Source organism: Lotus japonicus, chromosome 1 (assembly GCF_012489685.1).
Source record: "Lotus japonicus ecotype B-129 chromosome 1, LjGifu_v1.2".
Classification (NCBI taxonomy): Eukaryota; Viridiplantae; Streptophyta; class Magnoliopsida; order Fabales; family Fabaceae; genus Lotus; species Lotus japonicus.
The window spans coordinates 1,996,591-2,019,776 of record NC_080041.1 but is presented as its reverse complement, the minus strand read 5'-3'; the positions used below and the strand labels follow the sequence as shown (position 1 = coordinate 2,019,776).

At 38.7% G+C, this 23,186-nt stretch overlaps 1 long non-coding RNA gene across 42 annotated transcripts in view; it reads left to right on the top strand.

Annotated features, from left to right (window-relative positions):
* Positions 1–21,224, top strand: part of LOC130732988 (uncharacterized) — a 28,439-nt gene extending 7,215 nt beyond the window's left edge. For 9 of the 42 annotated variants that reach the window (XR_009017267.1, XR_009017268.1, XR_009017264.1 and 6 more), the window contains 27 exons: positions 154–482; positions 575–640; positions 766–838; positions 1,063–1,176; positions 1,270–1,365; positions 1,448–1,572; positions 1,662–1,905; positions 2,029–2,659; positions 2,733–2,857; positions 2,945–3,010; positions 3,103–3,168; positions 3,294–3,342; positions 3,587–3,700; positions 3,833–3,928; positions 4,010–4,134; positions 4,223–4,288; positions 4,582–4,764; positions 4,868–4,972; positions 5,069–5,164; positions 5,246–5,370; positions 5,459–5,524; positions 5,818–6,000; positions 6,104–6,208; positions 6,311–6,406; positions 6,488–6,612; positions 6,702–6,767; positions 15,665–15,995. This is a non-coding gene — a long non-coding RNA (uncharacterized LOC130732988). Of the gene's footprint in view, positions 1–153; positions 483–574; positions 641–765; positions 839–1,062; positions 1,177–1,269; positions 1,366–1,447; positions 1,593–1,661; positions 1,906–2,028; positions 2,660–2,732; positions 2,858–2,944; positions 3,011–3,102; positions 3,169–3,293; positions 3,488–3,586; positions 3,701–3,832; positions 3,929–4,009; positions 4,135–4,222; positions 4,289–4,380; positions 4,486–4,581; positions 4,765–4,867; positions 4,973–5,068; positions 5,165–5,245; positions 5,371–5,458; positions 5,525–5,616; positions 5,722–5,817; positions 6,001–6,103; positions 6,209–6,310; positions 6,407–6,487; positions 6,613–6,701; positions 6,768–8,372; positions 8,496–15,664; positions 15,996–16,405; positions 16,466–16,547; positions 16,641–16,755; positions 17,076–18,401; positions 19,893–20,243; positions 20,342–20,364 lie in introns of those variants that run through there. The other 33 variants (XR_009017272.1, XR_009017254.1, XR_009017233.1 and 30 more) reach the window with 33 other exon arrangements.
* Positions 21,225–23,186: the final 1,962 nt, after the last annotated feature.

The following is a 23,186-nucleotide window of genomic DNA, read 5'->3' as shown; positions in this document are numbered from 1 at the left end:
CTTTAACTTCACTTTTACATTGGGGATGATATAACATTTAAGCATTTAGTGTTATTTGTTTTATTATGTACTAGTTCTTGTGTTCAATTCTTGTCTTGTTATTTTTTGTCTGCGTTCAGATGCCCTTATGGAAATGTTTTCTATTGTTTTCAGCTCCACTGAATTGTAGCTATACCAGGCACATGTGATCGATGTCTTGAAGTACTTTTGACCAATTCGGGAAGGCGACAAAGTCACACCTAACCGATCTCTTATGTTCTCTCAAATTTTAGTCATATTTTTCATTTTATCCCCCCCTCACTCGCTCTCTCTCTCCTTTATTTTTGATTCTTGATGTACTTTTCTTGCAGGTTGTCAACAATGGAGATTTAATGCTGTTTTTCTAATTTGAAAGCGCACCAGATTGAATTCTTGAAGCATCACGACAAGTTTGAGCAACTACAAGGTATAGCTACAATTCAATTGCAATTAGCCTTTCCACGGTAAGCGTCTTTCTTGTATAATGGTGTAGTTTTCCTAATTGTTGATTTTTTTAAACTAAAACTTGACGGCCTAGGCATTTTATTTTGTTTAGCCAGAGTTAGAGGCGCACTTGATCGAATTCTTGAAGTTCTTTGATCAGTTCGTGAAGACAACGAAGGTTACATACATGCCATCTTCTCTTCTTTTCAGGATAACGGTCTTGCGAAAATGCATTGGTTAATTTGTCCCATGTTGCATTATTTACATTGCACTTAGAACTAAACACCCTTTTATTTTCTACAGCTTTATGCAGTTCTTCTTTCCTCAATAGATCCAATTTGCAAAGGACGATGCAATCAGCCTTTTCAGAATAACGGTTTTGCTAAAATGCATTGGTTAATTTGTCTCATATTGCATTATTCTAGTAATTATAGAATCCTGCATGTATCTTGTGTACCCGGGCACAAAACACATGCTAGGTGCTATAATTAACTAAGGTTACTTTAGAGTCCATTCTAGTTATTGTGTTCAGTTCTTGGCATGTTATTTTTTTGTCTGCGTTCAGATGCCCTTATGGAAATGTTTTCTATTTGTTTTCAGCTCCACTGAATTGTAGCTATTCGAGGCACATGTTATCGATTTCTAGAAGTACTTTTGACCAATTAGGGAAAGCGACAAAGGCGCCCCTCATCGATCTCAGATGTTCTCTCAAATGTTAGTCACTTAGTCACATTTTTCATTTTATCCCCCCTCACTCGCTCTCTTCTCTCTCCTTTTTTTTTTATTCTTGATGTGCTTTTCTTGCAGGTTGTCAACAATGGCGATTTAATGATCTTTTTCTAATTTGAAAGCACACCAGATTCAATTCTTGAAGCATCACGACAAGTTTGAGCTACTACAAGGGTAAACCTCACTGCTCTCATCTCTTTTTTTTTATCCTTAGTATTATTTTTCTTTCTTTCCCCTCTGATTCTCTTTCTCTTAGGGTATGGATGGTGTAGATTCCCTCGCAAACGAGACAACCAAGCGGGTGGAGGAAAACCACGATGGTGTCTGAAATCTTTCATGCGTCTCCTTCCTCTAACTGAAATAAAATAAAACGAAAGAGAAGTGAATGCTCTAAACGCTCGGTATGACTGATATAGTCCATCTTAACATTCTATTTAGCCCCTGACAATATTTTCTTTTACTTTCTCTAGCTTGCTGGTGTACGTCTTGGAGCAATGATCCTATTTTCGAGCGACAAAGCAATTATCTTTTCCACGGTAAGTGTCTTTCTTGTATATTGGTGTTGTTATCCTAATTGTTGATTTTTTTAAAACTAGAACTCGAGGGGCACTGAAACAACAACGGGCCAAGGCATTTTATCGTGTTTAGCCAAAGTTGGAGGCGCACTTGATCGAATTTTTGAAGTTCTTTGACCTGTTCGTGAAGGCAACGAAGGTTAATTACATACCATCTTCTCTTCTTTTCAGGATAACGGTCTTGCTAAAATGCATTGGTTAATTTGTCCCATGATGCAGTATACATTGCACTTAGAACTAAACACCCTTTTATTTTCTACAGCTTTATGGAGTTCTCATTTCCTCAATGGATCCCATTTTCAAAGGACGATGCAATCAGCCTTTTCAGGAAAACGGTTTTGCGTAAACGCATTGGTTAATTTGTCCCATATTGCATTATTCGAGTAATTATAGAATCATGCATGTATCTTGTGTACCCGGGCACAAAACACATGCTAGGTGCTATAATTAACTAAGGTTACTTTAGAGTCCATTCTAGTTATTGTGTTCAGTTCTTGTCTTGTTATTTTTTTGACTGCGTTCAGAAGCCCTTATGGAAATGTTTTCTATATGTTTTCAGGTCCACTGAATTTTAGCTATTCAAGGCAAATGTGATCGATTTATTGAAGTACTTTTGACCAATTCGGGAAAGCGACAAAGGCGCACCTCGCCGATCTTTTATGTTCTCTCAAATTTTAGTCACTTAGTCACATTTTTCGTTTTATCCCCCCCCCCCACCCCTCACTCGCTCTCTTCTCTCTTCTTCTTTTTTGATTCTTGATGTGCTTTTCTTGCAGGTTTTCAACAATGGCGATTTAATGATCTTTTTCTAATTTGAAAGGAAACCAGATTAAATTCTTGAAGCATCAGGACAAGTTTGAGCAACTACAAGGGTAAACCTCACTGCTCTTAGGGTATGGATGGTTGTCTTCTTTTTATCCTTAGTCTTATTTTTCTTTCTTTCCCCTCTGATTCTCTTTCTCTTAGGGTATGGATGGTGTAGATTCCCTCTCGAACGAGACAACCAAGCGGGTGGAGGAAAACCACGATGGTGTCTGAAATCTTTCATGCTGCTCCTTCCAATAACTGGAATAAAATAAAACGAAAGAGAAGTGAGTGCTCTAAACGCTCGGTATGAACGATAGTCCATATTAACATTCTATTTAGCCCCTGACAATATTTTCTTTTTCTTTCTCTAGCTTGCTGGTGTACGTCTTGGAGCAATGATCCTATTTTAGAGCAATATAGCAATTAGCCTTTCCAGGGTAAGCGTCTTTCTTGTGTAATGGTGTAGTTTTCCTAATTGTTTATTTTTTTAAACTAGAACTTGAGGGCCTAGGCATTTTATTTTGTTTAGCCAGAGTTAGAGGCGTACTTGATCGAATTCTTGAAGTTCTTTGATCAGTTCGTGAAGACAACGAAGGTTACTTATATGCCATCTTCTCTTCTTTTCAGGATAACGGTCTTGCGAAAATGCATTGGTTAATTTGTCCCATGTTGCATTATTTACATTGCACTTAGAACTAAACACCCTTTTATTTTCTACAGCTTTATGCAGTTCTTCTTTCCTCAATAGATCCAATTTGCAAAGGACGATGTAATCAGCCTTTTCAGGATAACGGTTTTGCTAAAACGCATTGGTTAATTTGTCCCATATTGCATTATTCGAGTAATTATAGAATCTTGCATGTATCTTGTGGACCCGGGCACAAAACACATGCTAGGTGCTATAATTAACTAAGGTTACTTTAGAGTCCATTCTAGTTATTGTGTTCAGTTCTTGTTTTTTTTTTTGACTGAGTTCAGATGCCCTTATGGAATTGTTTTCGATTTGTTTTCAGGTCCACTGAATTGTAGCTATTCGAGGCACATGTGATCGATTTATTGAAGTACTTTTGACCAATTCTGGAAAGCGACAAAGGCGCACCTCGCCGATCTCTTATGTTCTCTCAAATGTTAATCACTTATTCACATTTTTCATTTTATCCCCTCCCCCCACCCCTCACTCGCTCTCTTCTTTCTTCTTTTTTGATTCTTGATGTACATTTCTCTCTTCTTTTTTGATTCTTGATGTACTTTTCTTGCAGGTTTTCAACAATGGCGATTTAATGATCTTTTTCTAATTTTAAAGCACACCAGATTGAATTCTTGAAGCATCACGACAAGTTTGAGCAATTACAAGGGTAAACCTCACTGCTCTCATCTCTTCTTTTTATCCTTAGTCTTATTTTTCTTTCTTTCCCCTCCGATTCTCTTTCTCTTAGGGTATGGATGGTGTAGATTCCCTCTCGAACGAGACAACCAAGCGGGTGGATGAAAACCACGATGTTGTCTGAAATCTTTCATGCTGCTCCTTCCTCTAACTGGAATAAAATAAAACGAAAGAGAAGTGAGTGCTCTAAACACTCGGTATGAACGATATAGTCCATATTAACATTCTATTTAGCCCCTGACAATATTTTCTTTACTTTCTCTAGCTTGCTGGTGTACGTCTTGGAGCAATGATCCTATTTTCGAGCGACAAAGCAATTAGCCTTTCCACGGTAAGCGTCTTTCTTGTATAATGGTGTAGTTGTCCTAATTGTTGATTTTTTTTAACTAGAACTTGAGGGCCTAGGCATTTTATTTTGTTTAGCCAGAGTTAGAGGTGCACTTGATCGAATTCTTGAAGTTCTTTGATCAGTTCGTGAAGACACCGAAGGATACTTCCATGCCATTTTCTCTTTTTTTCAGGATAACGGTCTTGCGAAAATGCATTGGTTAATTTGTCCCATGTTGCATTATTTACATTGTACTTAGAACTAAACACCCTTTTGTTTTCTACATCTTTATGCAGTTCTTCTTTCCTCAATAGATCCAATTTGCAAAGGACGATGCAATCAGCCTTTTCAGGATAACGGTTTTGCTAAAACGCATTGGTTAATTTGTCCCATATTGCATTATTCGAGTAATTATAGAATCCTGCTTGTATCTTGTGGAGCCGGGCACAAAACACATGCACTTGCTATAACTAACTAAGGTTACTTTAGAGTCCATTCTAGTTATTGTGTTCAGTTCTTGTCTTGTTATTTTTTTGACTGCGTTCAGTTGCCCTTATGGAAATGTTTTCTATTTGTTTTCAGGTCCACTGAATTGTAGGCACATGTGATCGATTTATTGAAGTACTTTTGACCAATTCGGGAAAGCGACAAAGGCGCACCTCGCCGATCTCTTATGGTCTCTCAAATGTTAGTCACTTAGTCACATTTTTCATTTTATCCCCCCCCCTCACTCGCTCTCTTCTCTCTTCTTCTTTTTTGATTCTTGATGTGCTTTTCTTGCAGGTTTTCAACAATGGCGATTTAATGATCTTTTTCTAATTTGAAAGGAAACCAGATTGAATTCTTGAAGCATCACGACAAGTTTGAGCAACTACAAGGGTAAACCTCACTGCTCTCATATCTTCTTTTTATCCTTAGTCTTATTTTTCTTTCTTTCCCCTCTGATTCTCTTTCTCTTAGGGTATGGATGGTGTAGATTCCCTCTCGAACGAGACAACCAAGCGGGTGGAGGAAAACCACGATGGTGTCTGAAATCTTTCATGCGCCTCCTTCCTCTAACTGAAATAAAATAAAACGAAAGAGAAGTGAGTGCTCTAAACACTCGGTATGAACGATATAGTCCATATTAACATTCTATTTAGCCCCTGACAATATTTTCTTTACTTTCTCTAGCTTGCTGGTGTACGTCTTGGAGCAATGATCCTATTTTCGAGCGACAAAGCAATTAGCCTTTCCACGGTAAGCGTCTTTCTTGTATAATGGTGTAGTTGTCCTAATTGTTGATTTTTTTTAACTAGAACTTGAGGGCCTAGGCATTTTATTTTGTTTAGCCAGAGTTAGAGGTGCACTTGATCGAATTCTTGAAGTTCTTTGATCAGTTCGTGAAGACACCGAAGGATACTTCCATGCCATCTTCTCTTTTTTTCAGGATAACGGTCTTGCGAAAATGCATTGGTTAATTTGTCCCATGTTGCATTATTTACATTGTACTTAGAACTAAACACCCTTTTGTTTTCTACATCTTTATGCAGTTCTTCTTTCCTCAATAGATCCAATTTGCAAAGGACGATGCAATCAGCCTTTTCAGGATAACGGTTTTGCTAAAACGCATTGGTTAATTTGTCCCATATTGCATTATTCGAGTAATTATAGAATCCTGCTTGTATCTTGTGGAGCCGGGCACAAAACACATGCACTTGCTATAACTAACTAAGGTTACTTTAGAGTCCATTCTAGTTATTGTGTTCAGTTCTTGTCTTGTTATTTTTTTGACTGCGTTCAGTTGCCCTTATGGAAATGTTTTCTATTTGTTTTCAGGTCCACTGAATTGTAGGCACATGTGATCGATTTATTGAAGTACTTTTGACCAATTCGGGAAAGCGACAAAGGCGCACCTCGCCGATCTCTTATGGTCTCTCAAATGTTAGTCACTTAGTCACATTTTTCATTTTATCCCCCCCCCCCCCCCTCACTCGCTCTCTTCTCTCTTCTTCTTTTTTGATTCTTGATGTGCTTTTCTTGCAGGTTTTCAACAATGGCGATTTAATGATCTTTTTCTAATTTGAAAGGAAACCAGATTGAATTCTTGAAGCATCACGACAAGTTTGAGCAACTACAAGGGTAAACCTCACTGCTCTCATATCTTCTTTTTATCCTTAGTCTTATTTTTCTTTCTTTCCCCTCTGATTCTCTTTCTCTTAGGGTATGGATGGTGTAGATTCCCTCTCGAACGAGACAACCAAGCGGGTGGAGGAAAACCACGATTGTGTCTGAAATCTTTCATGTTGCTCCTTCCTCTAACTGGAATAAAATAAAACGAAAGAGAAGTGAGTGCTGTACACGCTCGGTATGACCGATATAGTCCATATTAACATTCTATTTAGCCCCTGACAATATTTTCGTTTACTTTCTCTAGCGTGATGGTGTACGTCTTGGAGCATTGATCCTATTTTTGAGCGACAAAGCAATTATCTTTTCCACGGTAAGTGTCTTTCTTGTATATTGGTGTTGTTATCCTGAAGAGTCTCATGGGAGCTTCATACTTTATTTTCAAATCATCCAGTATGATCTTCATCCACAACAGTTCACAAACGCCTTGAGCCATGCCTCTGAACTCTGCCTCTCGCTTGATCTGGCAACTACATTCTGCTTCTTGCTCCTCCATGTAACTAAATTTCCACCCAAGAACATACAATATCTTGTAGTGGATCTCCTGTCAACAATTGACCCTGCATATTCTACATCAGTATAAACCTCCATAGACAACTACTCACTCTTCTTGAACAACAGACCTCTCCCTGGACTTGCCTTCAAATACTGCAAGATTCTGTCCACAGCCTGTGAGTGTCTTTCTTGTGGGTCATGCATGAATTGACTAACAACACTAATAGGATAAGCTATGTCAGGCCTAGTGTGAGATAGATAAATGAGCTCTCCCACAAGTCTCTGATATTGAGCCTTATCAACCCTAAAGTCCTCCTCACTACTTCCAATCTTGTGGTTTTTCTCTATAGGCACTCCAATGGGCTTACAACCCAATTTGCCAGTCTCTTTGAGAAGATCAAGGACATACTTTCTTTGAGATATGAAAATCTCTTGCTTCGAGTATGCCACCTCCATACCTAGGAAATATTTCAGCTTTCCATGGTCCTCCATTTCAAACTGGGCTGCCAACTCTTTCCTCAGGTTCTGCTTCTCAAGTTCATCATTACCTGCAATGATCATATCGTCTACATAGACTAACAGAAGAGTGAGTTTACCATTTCGTGTATGTTTGATAAAGAGGGTAAGATCACCTTGGCTTTGTTTATAACCCAGGGACACCATAGCATTAGTGAATCTCCCAAACCAAGCTCGGGGTGATTGTTTGAGCCCATATAGGGTCTTCTTCAGTTTACACACCCTATTTCTTCCTGAAGTAGGGTCATACCCCGGTGGAATCTCCATATACACCTCTTCCTCCAAATCTCCATGCAAGAAAGCATTTTTAACATCAAATTGTTGCAACTCCCAATCAAAGTGAGCCGCTAAGGAACGAATGATCCTTACCGTGTTAATTTTTGTTACCGAAGCAAATGTCTCTTCATAATCAATTCCATAGGTCTAGGTGTATCCCTTTGCAACTAGCCTCGTCTTATACATGTCAAGTGTTATGTTATGTAGTCTATTTGTAGTCCCACATCGCTTATGTAGTCTATTTGTAAGTCTCACATCGCTTAGAATAAGGAGGAGGTTGACTTACTCCTACTATATATAAGCACCTCATTGTAAGCATTATACACACCAAAAGAGAAATATTACTACCTAGTGTAGCCGTGGACGTAGGTACACACATTGTGTTCCGAACCACGTTAAAAATTCCTGTGTGTTTTTTTCTTTCTCTCTTCTCTCCTTTCTATTATTGCTCCCAACATCAAGTGCGCCATCAGATCGGTACTTCACGGTATATATCCACCTGCAACCTACTGTTCTCTTGTCATTTGGCTTCTCAACAATATCCCAAGTGCCATTTTTGTCCAGTGCATGCATCTCTTCATTCATGGCTGGAATCCAGTCTTATCTTTTAATGCTTCTTTTACTGATGTAGGGACTCTAATAGAGTCAATAGCTGAAATAAAACTCTGATGCTGCACAGAAAGATTTTGAGTAGACACAAACTGGGATATAGGGTACTTGGCACAAGAACATTTTCCTTTTCGTAAGGCAATAGGTAAGTCATCAATGTTATGCTCGTAGGAATTACTAGGCTCGGGGTTAGGAACACTTACCTCAGGATCAGACGATTGGACTTGTTGTTGGATCAGGACGGGTTTTACTTTTCGTTGGTACTTTATCCTGAACCTGTTAACATTATTTTGATCTGGTACTAGTTCAGGACCATTGTCATCATTCTGATCTGGTACAAATTCAGGACCATTGTCATCATTCTGATTTGGTACTTGTTCAGGACCATTGTCATGATCATCATTGTCCTCAGTGATAGGAATGGAGGAAGGCACCAAGGGCTCCTGTAGAAGAGGAATAACAGACAATTCTGGAGACTCAGTTTCCTGAGTATTCCCCCTGAAGCTGAGGATTGGGATAAAACGACTCTGATTCTTGAAAAGTAACATCCATGGATATATAGACACGACGACTAGGAGGATGATAACACTTGTATCCCTTTTTATCTGAGGCATATCCTATAAAGATGCACTTAATAGCCCGAGGATCTAACTTACCCTGATGATGACCATGAACATGGACAAAGGCTGAACAGCCAAATACACGACTTTGAAAGACGCTAGTCATAACCTGCACAGGACTAACATTAGATAACACCCTAGAAGGTAACCTATTAATTAAATAAGCAGCAGTCAAGACAGCTTCCCCCCAATAAAATTTAGGAACATTCATTTGAAAGAGTAAAGCTCGAGTGATTTCAAGAAGATGACGATTTTTCCTTTCAGCAACCCCATTTTGTTGTGGGGTGTCAACACAAGTCAACTCATGAACAACACCATTTTTTGTAAGAAATTCAGAAAAATTCTTGTTAACATACTCTTTCCCATTGTCTGACCTTAACCTTTTAATAGGTTTCCCAAACTGTGTTCTAATCATGTGGAAAAAGTTAACAAATAATTGAAACACCTCAGACTTATCTTTCATAAGAAAAACCCATGTAATCCGAGTACAATCATCAATAAAAGTAACAAACCATTTTGCACCAGAAACATTAGAAATGGACGAAGGTCCCCACACATCAGAGTGAACAAGATCAAAAGGTTGAGCACATTTATTATTATGAGGAAGAAAAGTTGAACGATGATGCTTAGAAAACTAACAAACATTACAATAAAAAGATTCGACTGACACTTTTAAAAATAAATGGAGAAACATGGTCCTAAGAATACTAAAAGGGGGATGCCCAAGATGCTTTTGTTGCAACCATATTTGAGAAGTATTCCAGGACTCTGAACTCGTCTGATGACACTTGCTTTCCTCGTGTTGCAGACAGTATAACCCGTCCTGTTCCTTAGCAATCCCAATTATTTATCCCGTGGCAAGATCCTGAAAAACACAGTGGAAAAAGGTTACTGCACAGTTCAAGTCTCGAGTGAGTTTATGGATGGACAAAAGATTGTTAGAAAGCTTTGGGACATGAAGCACACGCTTTAAGGAAAGAGATGGACTAAGGTGAATGTTACCACATCCCGTAATCTGGTTTTGGGATCCATTAGCAACAGTGATATAGTGTTTTCTAGGGTAAGTGGACTAAGATAAATGTGAGGGGTAAGGTGTCATATGATCTGTAGCACCAGAGTCAATAATCCAGTCATTTTCAGTACTCAAAGCATTAAGAGATAAGAAGGTAGAACTCTTACCATACATTGTGAGAGAACAAGAACCAGAGGGCTTACTCAATGAGTCCATAAAAGCTCTCAGACGCTCCAATTCTGCTTTGCTAAGGCTAGGGACATCTTCCGCTTATGGTATAGGTGGAACTTCACCATCATTCTCCATGTCAGAAGTTGTGTGATTAGCACGCCTCTGCGGAGCACCTTTGGACCCACTCATACGTCTAAGAACGTTTTCCCTTCCATAAATTTTGAAACAGTACTCTTTGGTGTGACCAGACCTCTTACAGTAAGTGCAACCATCATCACAGTTGAAGCGATCATCACGGTTGAAGTGATCATCACGGTTGGGGCGGTCATCACGGTTAAGGCGTCGGAAGAGGTGGATCCTTTTATGGGACCCTTTCCAAAGGCTAAGGCTGAACCATCAACTGATTTGTCTTCCCCCATCATTGTCCTTCGAGTTTCTTCACCACGAACTATAAAAAACACCTCTGAGAGAGAAGGGAGTACAAATAGACTACATAACATAACAATTCTCCCACTTGGAGTCTAATTGTAGTAACCTCTTGTAAGCAATAAGCTAATCTGCTCTCCACCTAGTGTAGCGCCTTCGTCTTCAATTATCCTCGAAGGCCAGCTGAGGCAATGCAAAGCCTCAGCTTATCAGCTGTAACAGTCTTGGTCAACATATCAGCTGGATTCTCTGATCCTAAGATCTTCAACAGAGATAATTCTTCATCATTGATAAGTTCTCTGATGAAGTGATACTTCATCTGTATGTGCTTGCATCTGGAATGAAATACAGGATTTTTTGCAAGGCAAATAGCACTTTGACTGTCACTAAACAATGGAGGAACATCTTGTTCTTTTCCCAATTCTTTGAGAAAATTATTCAGCCATATCATCTCCTTGGTTGCTTTTGAAATGGCAACATATTCTGATTCAGTGGTTGAGAGAGCAACTCTATTTTGAAGTTTAGACTTCCAACTCACAGCAGTTCCTCCTAAGGTGAAAATATAACATGTGGTGCTTTTCCACCATCTGAGTCTCCTCCTAGATCTGCATCAGAAAACTCCTGTAAAGTGAGATCATTTCTTCTAAAGGATAGACACATTCTTGAAGAACCCTTCAGATATCTCAGTATCCATTTACACCTTCCCAATGCTCCTTCCCAGGATTTGACATGAATCTGCTGACAACTCCTACAGCATGTGCTATAGCAGGTCTTGTACAAACCATAGCATACATCAAGCTCCTTACTGCAGATGCATAAGGAACTGTTGACATGTAACTTTCTTCTTCATCTGTTTGTGGGGACTGCTTCTTTGAAAACTTAAAGTGATTTCCCAAAGGGTTGTTTCTGGTATTGGCATCTCCAACATTGAATCTTTCTAGTAATTTTTCAACATATTTCTCTTGGGACAACTTCAGAACACCTTCTGATCTATTTCTGGAAATCCTCATACCAAGGATTTGTTTGGCTGGACCAAGATCCTTCATCTCAAAGTTTTCTGACATCTGTTGCTTCAACCTGTTAATTTCAGTCATATTTGATCCTGCTATCAACATGTCATCAACATACAAAGAAAGAATAATATAATTGTCAGCAAATTTCTTAACATAGCAACAATGATCCATGTCACATCTATTAAAACCTGAGTTGCTCATAAACTCATCAAACTTCTTGTACCATTGTCTCGGTGCCTGTTTCAGACCGTACAAGCTTTTGTGAAGCTTGCATACAAGATTCTTCGTGCCTGGAACTTCAAAACCTTCAGGTTGTGTCATATAAATCTCTTCTTCCAAATCACCATGTAGGAATGCAGTTTTAACATCTAACTGCTCCAAGTGAAGATTCTCTAAAAGCTACAATACTCAGGATAACTCTTATAGTGGTCAATTTGACAACTGGAGAAAAAATCTCTGTGAAGTCAATTCCTTGCTTCTGCTGAAACCCTTTCACTACAAGTCTTGCCTTGTACCTTATGCTGCCATCAGATTCTTCCTTCAGTCTATAGACTCATCTGTTCTGTAGAGCTTTCTTTCTTTCTGGTAACTTGGTCAGAGACCATGTTCCATTCTTCTGAAGGGACGTCATCTCGTCTTTCATTGCTAGCTCCCACTTGATAGAGTCATTCCCCTGCATGGCTTCACCAAAATATTCTGGCTCTCCAGCATCAGTTAACAACAGATAATTCAACGAAGGAGAATACCTTTGTGGTGCTTTCGGCGTTCTTGTAGATCTCCTCACTTGAGTTATAGGAGTTTCCATTACTGCTGTTGGCTCTTGTTCCAGCTCAACTTCTACCCCATCATCCTCGTTCTCGGGATTAATCTGGTTTCTTTTGGCTACATCACTTTCTGAAATTTCTTCCAATGCCACTCTTTCAGAAAGTTCCAACTGTTTACTTGAACTCATAGATTCTACAGAAGACCTGTCTTTATAAAGCACACTTTCATTAAAAGTAACATTTCTACTCCTAATAATTTTTCTGTTTTGTTCATCCCAAAACCTGTAGCCATACATATCAGACCCATAGCCAATAAAGAAACATTTTATGGCCTTGGGGTCTAATTTGTCTCTCCTATCGGAGTCTATAAGAAAATAAGAGACACAACCGAAGACTTTCAAATGTGAAAGACTTACCTCCTTACCAGACCATACCTCTTCAGGCAACTGATAATCCAAGGGAACAGATGGTCCTCGATTTATCAGGTAAGCTGCTGTATTAATGGCATCGCCTAAAACATTTTTGGCAACCCGGACTGGATTCGCATACATCTAGCCCTTTCGTTCAAGGTCCTGTTCATTCTTTCCGCGACACCATTTTGCTCAGGTGTACCTGGTATTGTCTTGATCATTCTGATCCCATTTTCTGAACAAAACTTTTTGAACTCCTGGCTGTCATACTCCCCGCCATTATCAGATTTCAGACTCTTAATCTTCAAGCTTGTCTGATTTTCAACTTCTGTTTTTCACCTTTTAAACACAGAAAACACATCAGATTTATTTTTGAGAAAATAAACCCATACCTTTCTTGTTGAGTCATCTATGAAGGTGACATAATAGCGTGAGCCTCCAAGAGATTTCACTGGGGCTGGACCCCACACATCTGTATGCACCAATTCGAGCTTTTCTGATTTTGATTTCCTGCCTGCTTTTGAGAAGCTAACCTTTCTCTGTTTCCCCAAAATGCAATGCTCACAAACACCAAGATCAACATGCTTCAAATTTGACACCTTACCCTTTGATGCCATGATCTTCATTCCTTTTTCACTTATGTGTCCAAGTCTTTGATGTCATATAGATGAGCTATTGACAGCTTTAGTTACTGCTATCATGTCCTCCTCTACAACCATATAAAGGGAGCCTTGTTTCTTTCCTCGAGCTACAACCAGATTGCCTTTCGTCACCTTTCAAGCTCCACCTCCAAAAGTGGTGTGATAACCCTCATCATCCAACTGGCCTATAGAGATCAAATTTCTCTTTATTCTAAGGACATGTCTGACATTATGCAATGTCCAGAGAGTTCCATTAGGGATCTGATATCAATATCACCTCTTCCCACAATATCGAGTGGTTTTCCATCTGCAAGATAAACCTTTCCAAACTTTCCACATATATAGTTAGATAATAATTCTTTTGAAGGAATAGTATGAAAAGATGCACCTGAATCAATAACCCATGAATCAACAGGACTATCCAAGCTGCAAATTAATGTGTCTGCTACTTCCTCAGTTGCTGCATTAGCAAATTCATCATCATCTTGCCTCTTTTGGTAATTCTTCTTTTTTCTTGGGGCTTTGCATTGATTGAAGTGACCTTTTTTTATCACAATTCCAGCAAGTGATGTCATTCCTGACTCTTGTCTGACTTCTGCCTCTTGATTTTGATCTGCCTCGGCCTTGGCTTTGATTGTGACTCTTCTGGCTACCTCTTCCTCTACTTTCAGTATTCAATGCTGAACCGGAAGTGTTTGAAGACTCTCCTAAATCTTTCCTGCGAATATTTTCGCTTAAGATCAGGTCTCTGATGTCATCAAACTTCAGCTTGTTATTCCTTGCGGAGTTACTAACCGCAGTGACAGTTGCAGCCCAACTATCCGGTAAGAATTGTAACAGACTCAAGGCCATCAATTCGTCGTCAAAGGTAATCTTCACTGATGATAACTGCGAAATAATTGTATTAAAGCTATTAATGTGTTCAGTTACAGAGTTACCTTCTCCCATTCTGAGATTGAATAGACGTCGTATCAGATGTACTTCATCAGATCTGCAGTAGTCTTCTCATTCACAATGTTGAAGGTAACATTTTTGGATAACGTCAATCTGATCACACCAAGGGCATGTCGATCTAACAGATCCCAGTCTTCCTGCTTCATGTCGTTTGGCTTCTTCCCTGTCAAGGGTTGATACAACTTCTTTTGGTACAGATAGTCCTCCATCTGCATCTTCCAAAACCCGAAGTCTCTGCCATCGAACCTCTCGATCTTCACCTTCCCTTCTTCTAGCGCCATTGCTCCCACTTCTTCCTCTAAACTGAGGATCTATCCCACGAACCTAAAGCTCTTGATACCAGTTGTTGAGGAGAGACACGGCGAGGACCCATAGGTCAAGGCCTAGGGGGAGACACCAAGGAGATCCTGGACACCACATCTTAACCCAAAACCTTAAGGCATTAGGTTTATGGGTCCATCTCCTTATAAACTCTCCCTCTTACCTTGACTTCTCTGATGTGGGACTTGACTCTAACACTTGATTCCAACAGGAATCTCTATCTCGTCTCCAGACATACTGAGAGATGTTACTTTAGAAGGGAAACAAGAGGAAAAATAACAGAAACAGAGAAGATTGCACTCTCCGTGAATGGATGAACCAAAGGCTTCTCAAGAAATAAAACACCAAAGGAAACGACCCTCAGAACAGGACCAGAAGGCACGGGGAACCCTCTCTATGCAATCACAGTCACAAACAGAGGTTGGCAGACCGATGATGAAGAGCACAGGCCTCCTAACGGTATGAACCAACAGTGGAAAAACAAAGAACGTTACTAAGACGACTAGGGTTTTTTTCGCAGAAGCAGAACTCCCAAGATCAGGAGCTTTGATACCAACTTGCATAGGAGAAAATTGTATTATTATTTCTTGATTAGAATACAAAGGGTAATTACATTATATAGAAGAAGACTAATCCTAAATAAGGAAATAACTAATTATGTACACAATCTCCTAATAAGAGAATAAATCTCCTAATACTGAATATAATCTTCTAATAATAATTCTTATATTAGTTCCTTATTTACAACACTAAGGATGAGAAACTTAGGAAGCATTTACATTATAATTAGCATTTGACATTAGACGCTTTTCAGTGTCAGCTACTCACCGGTTTACATTTTTCCACATAGATCTCATTTGCAACTGATGATGTAATCGCCTTATCCCAAAAGCTTTTATTGCTATGCATCCTTGCCATGTACCTGTTATTTACTAATTTCGTTTTGTGCATTTTCTCATTATTCTTTATGTTGTTTGTGCAGTAACTTTGCTTCTAGAATCAATGCAAGAGACCGACAACCTCAGAAGCCCTTTACCATGGTTTCTTCCAGGTGCGGTGGTCTTTTAAGTAGTTCGAGTTTTTGTGCAGATTTCAACATTAGTTGTAGTTGCAATAGATGATGCAATCGGCTTCCTCATAGTTAGTTCTCCTAGTATATTGCTATGGTCAATAGATGTTTTGGTTAATTTTTTTGAGTAATTAAAGCATTTTGTATGTAACTTGAGAACCTAGGCGCAACTAACATGCGAAATGCTTTAATTATCTATTAAAACACCTTAATTATCTATTAAAACATTGAAGTTTTTTATTCTCATCATTGTGTTTTACTTTTGTCGCCCTATGGGGTTATATTTAATTATGTGTTTGATATTCATTCATACCAGGCTTGTTAATAGCGCGCTATAGCGGCGCAATAGCCCATAGCGTAGCGCACTAGGGTTTCACCCCTATTTGCGCTATTTGCCGCTATAGCGCCGCAATGGCTCTTGAAATAGTGTTTTTTGGGCTTGTCGCTACACTACGCTATCCGCCATTAACAACCCTGATTCATACATACTATGAGATGCCAACAAGACAGAGTTTCCTTTCATTTTTGGTCGAATCTACTATAATGCACTTTTTTGAGGCACACACGATGAAGTTCTACTTTATATTTATGAACTCATATCAAGCTTTTATTTTGTTGGCATTTTACTTTAGAATCATGTTTTCTTTACTGTAGTGTTTTATTAGATAACTCCATATCTTTGCACCACAACAGTTGGAAGAACTATGCATTAAGGTTTGCGTTCTTTCTTAGTTTTTTAGTTGTTCCCCTGGTTCCTGAATGATTGTAAAGAAATTGTTTTCTACTTGAACTACAGAAGGCACAGGATCAGCAATGGGACAAGATATTTGCTTGTGCTTTTCCAAATTTTGTAGCTTATGTGATAAAGTATATTAAGAACCATGACTAGGTTAGGATGGCGACGGAGTGTTTCACACTACTATCTTCTCAGCTCATTAAAGTTATATCTCTCCCTCTTCTTGTCTTTGTTTAACTTAAGGTTTGTTGATATATCTTTTTCTCAGGTTTCAGACAATGGATATTTGTTGGTGATAAAAGAAACTAAGCGAGAGGGAGAGGGAGAGGGAGAGGGAGAGGAAGAGGGAGAGAGAGAGAGAGAATCTGCAACTGAACTCTAATTGAATTGTATTATGAAAATCCTTAGTGTTACAATAGAGATTCTTATATAGAGAACTGGAAAGTTAACCATTCTGTTACAAAGCTAACAGAAATTAACTACTAACAGTTAGTGTCCAGCTGGCACACACAATTACAAAGGCTAACCTGATATTCTCATATCTCATTCTATTATTATATACTTATACACCCCGCAATTTAAAGGTGATTTCTCAAACTTGTGTTTGTCAAGCACATTCAGTTTGTTTCTCAAATACCGAAACCTAGTGGGAGATAAGGCTTTGGTGAAAATATCAGCTCTTTGATGCTCAGAAGACACATGTTGAACCACAAGACTCTTGGCCTGAACTTTTTCCCTTACAAAGAAGATGTCCATCTCCATATGCTTGGTCCGGGTATGACAATGAGATTGTGAGTCAGCAGCACAGTACTCATATTTACACACAGAACCAGAGGTGTTTGGAAAGGAAGTTGTAACTCAGTGAGCAAGGACTAGTGAGCAAGGACTGAACCCATAAAAGTTCTGTTGTAGTGTTGGCTAGGCTTTTATACCCAGCCTCAGTGCTTGATCTAGCCACCAAAGTCTGTTTCTTAGCTGTCCAGGAGATTAGATTTGGACCTAGAAAGACGCAAGAGCCAGATGTAGACCTTCTATCATCTGGATCAGTCCCTCAATCTGCATTACAGAATGCCACAAGAGGTAGAGGTTTGCTGAGTGAGCAAGGTTGAAGCACAACACCATGAGTGATAGTGCCTTTGAGATATCTAGGTATTCTCTTGACTACCTTCCAGTGCTCTTCATGTGGTTGTGCCAGAAATTGACACACTTTGTTAACAGAAAAAGCAATCTTCGGTCTGGTAATTGTTGCATATTGAAGTGCCCCCATAACACTTCTATATAAAGTAGGGTCATTCATGAGTGTGCTTCCATACCTGGATAGCTTAACTCTATGTTGCATGGGTGTAGATATTCCCACTGCATCAGCCATTCCTGCCTTTACTAAGAGATCAGAGATGTATTTAGTTTGGTTGAGCAGTAAAGTACCATTGGGCAGATGAGAAACTTGCACACCTAAAAAATAGTCAAGTTGGCCAAGTTGCTTGAGAGCAAAAGTAGAATGGAGTTTATCAATCATCTGCTGAATATGAGGCATGGATGCTCTTGTGATGATGATATCATCAAAATAAATGAGCATGTAGATACACCCTTGAGAGGTGTTATAGGTAAACAAGGATGGGTCACACTTGCTAGCTGTGAACCCTGATGACCCTATTTTAGTAGTGTTTTTAGGGACATTTTTTTGTGAGTTTTGAGTCTTTTCTCTTTGTCACATGTCGTGTTTCATGCATTCTCATGCATTTTTATCTTTATTTGAGTCTTTGTTTACTTTTGGTAATTATGTAGTTTTATAAGGGTCTTTCTTGCATTTTAAGTAAGTTTAGGGGTTGTATGTGTTTTCTATTTAATTGTGAGGACTATTATGCTTTTAATCCTTTGAACTTCTTGATATTTTTCATTGGCTTGGGCTTTAAGTGTTTCAGTTGATAACTCATGAAGAGGGAAGGTCAAAGAGCATGGAGAATTGATGGAAGCATTCAAAGGGGAGTTACAAAGAAGAAAAAAAGTCATTTCAACGAGCAGCTAGCGCTCAAGCTAGGGGTGGGCAAAAACCCGAGACCGACCCAAACCCTAGGTATCCGACAGTTCAAAAACGCAATGGGTCGGTTTGGGCGGGCCATCAGGTTTTAAAATGAAGAAAATGGTTTGGAGTGGGTTGTATCGGGCGGGTACGGGTGCAGAAAATTTCTCTCGTTGATACCCGAACCCGCCCAAGCACATGTACAAAAATAATAATTAATTTTTTCCCTGCTACATTGCTACGTATTCTGCCCTTCCCTATAAAGCCTATTTTTAAGCATAATTGCTCTATCTCACCTACCACCTGTTATCAGCTATCCTATCTACTCATCATTAATTACTCTCTATTTCCTAAGCTTTTTGTTCGTTGGGAAGTGACTAGTGAACACCACTAAGTCACACTATCAAACTTATCTTTAATTTTAAAAGTTAAAGCTTGAGAAAAGAGAAAAGTAACAACACACCTCTCTAGTTCCTTCCAAGAAATTACAACCCATTCTTATTTCCCCTCCTGAACTGGTCTTTAACCTTTTCTCTTTTCTTTTCTTTTTTTCCCACCCTCTCTCTTCCATGAGCAATCAACGGTGCTGCATGGGAGAGGAAGATAAGCGATGGTAGCCCACTAACACCACCATCAGAGGGGCAACTCGAGTGGAGGAGCAACGGGTAGCTGGTTCGACAGGGTCTGTAGGCAAAACAAAAGATGAAGGAAGGAAGATGGGACTGAGGGCTCGGGAAGGGTTATTTGTGGATTTCTTTCTTCTTTGTCAAAATATTTCAAGATTTTTTGAGCTAAGGAGTCATTCAGTCCATACCTGTATTAATCCACACATCCAACCCGTCCATCGACCCAACCCGCAACCGATCAAACCGAAGCCTCATTCGGACGGCAGCGGACCAGAATATTTGTCTGTTGGTTTTTATCGGATCTGGGTTTTTTAGCCCGAACCCGCCTGCACCCGACCTATGCTCAGCCCTAGCTCAAGCGCTAGCGCCAGCAGTCCAGTAGCTTTGGAGTTGCCGATTCTGGTGGGGCGCGCCCCAGGGCAGCGCTTGAGCGCCCTAGCTCGACCATTTTGCCTATAAATAAGGTTTTTGTCATTTTATTCAGAACTTTTGATCATCTCCTTATAATTTTACCAAGTTTAGAAGCCGAGGAAGAGTTTTGGGGCTTGTGAGAGGCTTCCACCTTGTAATTTCTCAGGTTCTATTACATTTCGTTGTATGATTTCCTAGCAATGAGTGGCTAGTTTTACTTTTGCTTTGGGTTTTAAGTGATTCCATGAAACTTTAGTTGTAAATTCCTATCTCTATGCATGAGTTCTTGACTTAGCCTTGTATTTCAATTCTATTTTACATGATTAGCTTGAGTGCACGCTTCCTATAGGTTAGATTATAATCATAACGAAAGTTTGTTGTAGTTTAGAGACTTGAATTGAAATTGACTCTTCTATGCTTGCTTCTAGGAATAGAGAAAGGGTTGGGTTTTGTTGGCATAATTATGTATGTTTTAAACCTCAAATGAATGATTAAGTACACAAGGAATTGAGCTTAACTCTTAGTTTGAAAGAGAATTGCTTATGTGAGGAATCAATAAGATGATATATTAATGGCTTAATAGTCTTTTTGTCTCTCACTTATCACGATTTTGCACTTAATTTTTTGTAAAAATGTCCCTATTTGGGACTAAAACGGCATAAGTGTGAATGTGAGGAACTAATTTTGCTAATTTTTTAGGGACTAAAAGTGAAAAATCATGATAAGGGAGGGACCAAAAGAGCTATGAAGTCTATCTTAATCAATAGAAAAGGTCTCAGGCCCAAGTCTAGGCTTTTTAAGTTTTTCCTTTTTGTGATAGATTCCATCAAGGCCGTTGAGGGCTGGGCCTAATTGATTGAGCAAGTTTGTACTAAAGGTGTTGTTAAAGCGTGGTTGTCTTTTTGGATCCTCTGGTAATAAGAGCCTTGGTTAGGTTTGGCCTTTAATCAGGCTGATGGTTTTTGGTTTGTTAGGAGCCACCGGTCTTGTTACTCTTTACTCTCCTTGTGCCTAGCCTGCTGGGAGTTCTGAGCAGTTAAGGCAATCAACTAGCAAGCTTGTAATTTAATGCTTTATTTCCTTGCTTTGCTCTTGTTGATCACTGTTGTTTACTGTAGTCACGCACTACGACTTTGTGTATAGTCTGGAGCCACAAAGCTCCCTTTGTCGCTTTTCCTGGTTTAATGAGATCATTGATCGTTGACCAAAAAAAAAAACCACCACCCCAATACTGGCTGTCATCAATGAAATGTATTTTTTTGACCAAAAACAGAAAAGAAAGAAAGAAAAAAAAACCACCCCAATACCTCAATTCTCATTTCACTTTAAAGTATGCAAATATCCATCATTGAACATTTACCGAGTTCTAAATATCCATCACCCTTGGAGATTAGAGTTTCGAGACCTAGAACCCAGAAAAAAAAAACATAGCTAGTTATAAAAACTCGGTAGTCGAATGACAACTCGAAAAAATATTTAATTGTCGGGCAAATAAATTCCGAAAAGGAAGAAAGCAAACTGGAAATACAAAAATTGGGTAAAATATTATGTGCAACTTCATGACAATGCTTCCGCGACGAAAGTAAGAGGAAAATGTGTTAGTTTCTCTCAATAGGAAATGATGGAGATGAAGAAGGTGAAGAAAGAAGAGGATGCAACAATGGGGAAGAAGAAGATGAAGATGAAGAGAGGGAGTGAGGAAGAAGAAGAAGAAGATGAAAGAATGAGGGAATAGAGGGAGAGTGCGGCTAGATGATGTAGGGGGAGAGAGTTTTTAAGAGGGTAATTTTGGAATTTAAACATGTGGGTGGGGTGGGAATTTAAATTGGTTGTGGTGTTTTTAACAACACCCTTTTACAAAACGGGCTTGTCTACCGTACACAAGTTTTTGCTTGTGTAAATGTAAATTTACACAACCAAAATTTTACCCTCAGCCTGTAATTTGAATTATTTTAAAATATTAAAAATAGGTTTTTACTTCTTCCACATCACTTTAGCATATCCTATTATGGCCCAGTTTTATTGATAAGTGATTCAGGTCCCTAAATTATCAAAAGCTAAAATTTAGTCATCTATAAAAAAATTGATTTCCCCCCAAAAGATATTTTCTAGTGGGTATGAATCTAGGGTTCCCAAATCAGATTGGATGAAGAGGAGATTGAGAAATTGAGAGATTTAGAGGGCGTGTGAGGCTGAGATTCAATTCTTCATCTTCACTGGTTCAACATGGCTTTTGGTGATGAAGATTCAGCTACGACAAAGGCTCTTCTTCAAGCCCCCATTTCAAAGATCGAACTTGGTTCAGACCCTCAACCCCGACATCTCAAAACATCTTCATTTCACCTTATCCGTCGCTCGGTGAACCCCTAAATGTCATAATACTTCGAGATTTCAACAAATCCATCAATATGTACCCCAATAAGTGACCAATAATCCCAGATCAGAAAACTCTAAATCCTTAATTCCCCAAGTCCATAAAAAAACTAACACATAGACACCGCGAAATCGAAAATTCTTCTTTGTAAGAAGCAGATATGAAGCCATTAAGCGGAGAACAAAGGAGATGAAACTAAGGGAGGCAAATGGTGCCTTTGGGACCAAAGGAGGCGAAGGGGGGAAATGGGGGAAGTATAAACGGATACAACGACATGAACAACGGTGAATGCAACGATATGAACGCGTTTCGGTTTATGCAACCCCGACCCTAATTTACCATATCAGAAGTATGAACTGAGAAGAAAGATATGAACGACGGCGGAAGCTTGGAATATGAGAGATGTACGCTTTTTGGTTTATGAAAACCGATAACCTAATTTACCCTAATCAGAAGTGGGTCACAAGTGTTTTATTTTTACATTTTTTTTGTTTTTTTTTCAAATAAAAAACTTTTACCTTTCTATCACTATGGTGTTACTACTATGGATATCAATAATACAAGGACCTAAATGAACATTGAAAACTATAACTCGGGTACCTTACGTAAATTCTCCAATGTCAGGGCTAAAAGGGAAAATGTATTTTTTTAAAATAAAAAATGTAAAAATCGAGGAAACTCCCTACTCTAGGTCAGATCTGGCTTGTGTACAAACCTTAGAAAAGATGAGATTATGTCGTTGTTAACCCCCCCAAAAAAGAAGATTATATTGTTCAAGTTATTAAAATCTCAACCATTAATATTTGGATTTAATTTTTATAAGAGTTTTATAAGTGCATTCAATTATATCTCTATATTTTCCACTATAAATATTTTTAAATTTAAATTTAATTATGATATGGGAGATTTTTTATGTATTCTAATTAGATTAGATGACTGTGTTACACACTTAATAGGTACTCCCTCCGGTCCTATTTATAAGCATGAAAGAGAAGAAAAATCTTGGTCCTTTTTATAAGAACCAAATGAAAGTTTGAGCTATATTAATTATTTTTTTCCAATGATGCCCTTATTAATTCTAGCTTGTAAAATGTGTCTCATTAATTATTCTCTCTCTTTCCCACTTTCCAACACTAATAACAAAGGGTAATTTTGGAAGTTTATTTTGATTCAAGACATATTTAATGCATTTTATCTAGTTTAACTACATTTCTTAAACTATGTGATTTTTTTTTGCTGCTTATAAATAGGACCGGAGGGAGTAGTAA